The 5,890-nt window shown below is 48.9% G+C and overlaps 1 protein-coding gene and 1 pseudogene across 1 annotated transcript in view; one reads left to right on the forward strand and one right to left on the reverse strand.

Annotated features, from left to right (window-relative positions):
• The window catches only part of LOC107183551 (leukocyte immunoglobulin-like receptor subfamily A member 6), a gene marked incomplete at its 3' end in the record, with an annotated part of 18,530 nt that overhangs the window by 1,612 nt on the left and 11,028 nt on the right, over positions 1-5,890 (forward strand). The window lies entirely within an intron of this gene.
• On the reverse strand, positions 2,829-4,560 carry LOC102754638 (annotated as a pseudogene).

Genomic DNA, 5,890 nt, shown 5'->3' on the forward strand with positions numbered 1-5,890 from the left:
TATATTTAATAAATAAATAATTGAGTTAATGGAAGAATCAATAGATGAACAGTTCCAGGTGAAAATGAAAATGCGGAGCCTAGAGAGGAGGGGCCTGGGCTGGGTGGGGTGAAGGAGACCCAGCCCAGATATTCACCCCTTCGTGCTCCTGAGATTCAGGAGCCCCTGACACCAACCCCTCTTCCATGGACCCTGGGTCCCCAGCTGTTGAAAATGTGGAATCTCAGTTGTAGGGGAATAAGCTCATGGTCTTGAGTTTCAGGCTGAACACGGAACACCCAGCTCTTAGTTCTTTCTGAATTGGGACCATTAGTGCCCTCACCCTCAGTTCTTGGGCACAGGTAACTCTTATCAAGGTGACTGAGAGCAGGTGCTGAGTTCAGACATCACAGGGACCCTGATGTCACGGAGAGGTGGGAACCAGGGTAGACACCAGATCCCTGGAGATTTGGGTTCTGCCCTGACCTTTCTGACATTTATATCCACATTTTCCAGCCTCCAAACCCCAAGACTACACAGTGGAGAATCTCATCCGGATGGGCATGGCTGGTTTGGTCCTGGTGGTCCTTGGGGTGCTGCTATTTCAGGCTCGAAACAACACCAGAAGGACCCACGATGCAGCCAGCATGTGAACACAGAGGCAACAGTGAACCGTTCAGAGTGGGGGAGCCTTGGAGCCCATCTGATGATCCCAGGAGGTGCTGAAAGAGAGTGCGGACCATAGTTGGGGAAACTGTCTTTGGAGAATGTCCAGGGGAGGAGATGTGAGAGACACGTTTTGGGTGCTGGAGAACATGGGTCATGTCCCTGTAGAGGACTCCTCATCCATCTACGAGGGTGCTCTCCCTCCCTCCCTGACCTCGCTCACTCTCCTCCACTGCCCTTCTATTCTCACCCAGTGACGTGAGGGTCTATCCCACATGGCTGGTTTGGATTCACATCTATGCACCCCTTCATGCTGGGCCACATCCGTCCCAACAAAATGTGGTATCTTCATAACCTTGGGATTATTTATTTTATATCATTTTTGCTGTCTTAACTATGTTTTTATTGATTTTAGAGAGAGACGTAAGGAGAGGGATAGACAATGGAAACATTGAGGGGGAAAAAAATCAGCTGCCTCCTGCACGCCCCCTTTTGAGGATGGAGCCCAACATGCAGGCATGTGCCCTGACCTGGATTTGAGCCAGTGACCTCCTGACTCATAGGTGTCAACCGCTGAGCCACACTGGCTAGGCTGTGGGATTACTTTTAAACCAAGAAGTACTTAGGGGGAAAAAAAAGTCCTGAGACCTGCTCCACATGGTCTACCGGCCAGCCCATTGCACATCTCCACCCTCCTACCACCTCCATGAAGCTTGTTCTTTGTATCCTTACCAGGAACCTTCTGATCACCTAGGTTCCAGGTGGTTCTGAATGCTGGTTGCTCTGTAGTTTAGTTGTGATTTCACTGTGGACATGGGAGGATTTGAGTACTTCCTCTACTTCTTCTGCTATCTTGAGCACAAGTTGTAATATATTGATAATAAATAAGTAATTTTAAATTGTTGCCATCATTTATTTAAGTAATGCATAAGGTTCCTTTTAAGTAGCTTTTTAAATATTTTCCAGACCAGTTTTAAATTGATTCAGATTTGTTTGTTTCATAAATTTACATCAATCGGTTTGGAGGTCACAGGCATTTCCTATGGAATAGTTACCACCATTGTTAATATTGGTAAACGGGTCTGTGGGCAAATCATTAGCTGCAACAACAACCATTCCACCAGGAGCGATAGGGTCACTGTGCCTCAGTGTTTCTACCAAAGGGTCACTGATGATGCCAGCTGCACTGAAAGGCTCAACAACAGACGTGGCCACAGCCTCAGGAGAGGATCACCTGAGAAAGCTGTCTGATGTACATGGATCCGAACCCTTGAAGGATCGCCTCCAAATAGACCAATTTCCCCAACAGGATCGGCCTTGAAAGGATCACTGCCAACAAAAATGTAAAACTGGAAAAAAATCCAAGTCTGTATCTGCACCTGGATCTGCCAGGGACCTGGATGCTACAGTCGCTGGGTCTTCCTCATTGGAGTGTCCATCACTGTAGGATGCAGGACAAACTTGTTCTTGGCAGCTGCATTGCCAGTCCCTTCTCAGGAGCCACCGCTCCCCACACCGGCCTTCCCCACACTGATGTCTGTGTCCCTGAGCTGTGCATATATGCATATACGTCGCCCGGTTAATTTCTCCTCACCAACCCAGCCCCCTCCTCCCTCCCTGGAGATTCCAGTCTGTTCCATGCTCTATGTCTGTGGATCCGTTTTATTCTTCAGTTTATATTGTTCCTCAGAATCCACACACAAGTGAGATCATGTGATACTTACCTTTCTCTGACCGGCTCATTTCACTCAGCATAGTACACTCCAGGTCCCTCCATGCTGCCTCAAAGGGTAAGCAATCCTTCTTTTTCTACAGCTGCATTGCATTCCAGCATTTTTACCCACTCAGCTACTGATGGACCCTCGGGCTGTTTCCAGATCTTAGCTATTGTGAATTGGGCTTCTATGGACATGGGAGTGTATATGTTCTTTCTAGTTGCTGTTTCAGGGTTCTTATGAAAGATTCAACAGAATCTGAGTACTCTGGATGAGTCATTTATTTGAGGAAACTCCACACCTTTTTCAATAATGGCTTCACCAGTCTGCATTCCCACCAGCAGTGCACAAGGGTTCCTTTTCTCCACATCCTCACCAACAATTGTCATTTGTTGATTTGTTGGTGACAGCCATTCTGACAGGTAAGATGATACGTCATAGTTTTTTTATTTTCTGTCTCTCTGGTGATCAGTAATTGCACCAATTTCATTGATGACTATGGATTTCCAGCCCTTTCCTTTCCATTCCACATCCATTTCCATTGAACTGATTTCCTGCTATGAAGCAAAGAGGAGCCAATGAGAAGGTCCAAGGTTGCCCTGGCCTGGCTCCATACTGTCCCCCAATCCTGCTGTTCCTTGCTGTAGGCCATTCCTCTCTTCCCTACATTGGCCAGCTCTTCCTCAGAGGTGGAGGTCTGCAACTCTTGACTAGTTCCTTCAGCTTCCAGGGGTGTGACCAGCTGGGCCTACTCAACACATTAGGCTGACTTCCCTGAGTTGCTCCTGGATTAGGGCTTCCTGCTCATCCAGCCCATTAAGGAGACCCTGTGCTTGCTGTGTCTGGGCCTGTACTTTTTGCAGATTAGCATTTGCCCTTTGAAGACCCTGGCCCACACTGTTCTCTGATGAAGAGGACATCTGTCGCCCAGCTTGAGAGCCCCAGTTGGTTGAACATTAGGCTGTGCACCGAAAGGTTACTGGTTCAATTCCAGATCAGGACCACACCTGGGTTGTGGGTTCAATCCCTGGTCAGGGTACGTGCAGAAGGCAACTGATCAATGCTTCCCTTTCACATCCATGTTTCTCTGTCTCCCTCTCTCTAATTATCCTCGGGTGAGAATTTTTTTTAGAGTACCTTCTTTCTCCTTAAGGTCCTGTTGCACATTATTCATTCCCTCTTTAGGTCAATGGTGTCATTGTTAAGAGCATCTAGCTCCTTAATAGCAGAGAAATCTGTAGCAGGACTTGATCCTATGATGCTCTTTGGTAAATGGGCCCTGTCTGGTGGTGGGAGAATCTAAGGAGTAAAAATGTGAGGAGGATCAATGCCCTTTATTAACTTCTGATTGACTGAGTTAAAAGCCAAGGCAAACATATCTTTTGAAAGCTTCCCACAGGGTCACAAAACACCCAAAGGTAGGTTAGTCAGGTAGAAGCTAGCCCTGTGTCCAGGAAGATCTCACAACTTCTAATCCAGACAGAAACTCACCATGTCCTTATCAGTTTCCAGGAAGATGCCATCCTCTTTAGCTTTTTCTGCAGGGGATACAGCCCACGTTTTCCTCTTAGCAAGTGGCACAATGCTGGAGGCCAGGAAATGGGCACAGGTGCTTGCTCCAATGTGCCCTTTACCAAGCACATGGCACCTGCAGACTCATCTCTGTGAGCATCACACCAGAGCCAACACCACTCAGCTCCCAAAGGCTTCCAAGGGCAGCCACAGGCAGCTTAGAGGTGAGCGACACTGGTTTCCCTTTATCACAGACAGAAATCCACAACCAGGCTTAAAATGATCAAACATAGCACATGTCTGGCCTGGTCTTCAGATTTCACAGCCCAGGGGACACCGTTGCAGAGGTCCCGCTGTCCAGCAAGGCACTATGGGTGTGGTGAAGTCTTGGTGGAGAAATAGCCAGGTTCAAGCTCCTCAGTTACACCTGCAATGCATTCTGGGTACATGCACAAGGCACAGACCAATGAACAATTCCCATTGGCTCAAGACAACTTTGCCTTCTGGGTCAGCTAAATCCCAAACCTTTCCCAGTGTCAGGTCTGGGAGTCTGATATGTTCAGGAAAGCAGCAGCATCAGCAGCCAATACCCTCAGGTATGGCCCACACCACCTTGTCTATAACATTTTTCACATGAAGAGGTCCCACTTGATAACTGTATCAGAGAGAGCTGGGCAGGCACAGGCATGGTGCCCCCATCCTGCAGGGGAGGGAAGGAACGACAGGCAGGCAGGGGCGAGGCGGGAAGGAAGGGAAGGTGCAGGAGAGGCAAGCCCTTCCCTCCCCTTACCCCCTGGGATTTCCTTTCACATCCATTCCTATTGGACCCTCCCCTCCCGACATGCCTGCTTCTCCATAGAGTCCCTCCCAGGGCTGTCCTGATGTTCAGGACGCAAAGAGGTGGAGAGTGGCATCTGCCCTGCCTTTGGCATCCTCTCCCCATATGTTAGCATCTGACTGTGATGTGCCCAGCAGAGCCCACGCCAAAGGTGAGCCTCACACTCACACCTGGGCTGACGCCCACGCCTGGCTAGAATGGATTGAATCCATTTCAATCACAAAGACAGGGGGTGTGTCTCAGTGCTGACCATGGGCTGGATCTCTGGGAAGAGAGATCCCAGTGCCCGTATCCAAAGCATGTGGAGGGGCAGCCCTGCTCCAACTTTCACCCTGAGTCCATTCCCCTCCCTGTGTGTGTCCATCCTGGGTCCCTCTCTTGTCATCACAGAGGTGGGAAGCTCCACACTGATGACTTCTGGCTGCACCCAGGCACAGTAGCCACTCAAGGTTGGCCCCATTGTCTATTCTCCTTCCCTCTCCATCTGGGGAACTTCCACTTCCCTTTTGGGCACTGAGGATGGCCACATGTTTCAGAAACAGTGTGCATAGCCTTTCCAGCATCAGGAGCAGATGGGGATTTGTACATGAGTATAGCAATCATCCTATTCCTGCGGAGTTCTGAACAACACTGCTCATGACTCACCTCACAGGGCTTAGTCAAGTGTGGGAATAAACCAGGATGGCTCCCTCCAGGTCCCTGGGCAGGAACCACTCTAAGGAGTTGGGTTCTTGACAACATGCTGCATGAGAGGAAACTGAGATTCAAGAGATTGTACGTTGAGGGTGAAGGTCAAATACCTAATGGACAAGGGAGGATTATTTAAATAAGAATCAGCCCAGCCAGCATGGCTCAGGGATTGCCTATCATTCTATGAACCAGGAGGTTGAGGTTTGATTCTCCGTGAGGGCACCGGGCTCAGTCCCTCATGTGTGGCATGCAGGAAGCAGCCGGTCAGTTGTTCTATGTGTAATCATGGATGTTTATATCTCTGCCTTTACCTTCCTCTCTGTAATCAATAAAAATATATATTGAAAATAAAAATAAATAAGAATTCGATTTGCCGAAACTGGTTTGGCTCAGTGAATAGAGCGTTGGCCTGCGGACTGAAAGGTCCCAGGTTCGATTCCGGTCAAGGGCATGTACCTGGGGTGCGGGCACATCCCCAGTAGGAGATGTG

The sequence above is a fragment of the Myotis davidii genome, unplaced genomic scaffold (genome assembly GCF_000327345.1).
Source record: "Myotis davidii unplaced genomic scaffold, ASM32734v1 scaffold1642, whole genome shotgun sequence".
NCBI lineage: Eukaryota > Metazoa > Chordata > Mammalia > Chiroptera > Vespertilionidae > Myotis > Myotis davidii.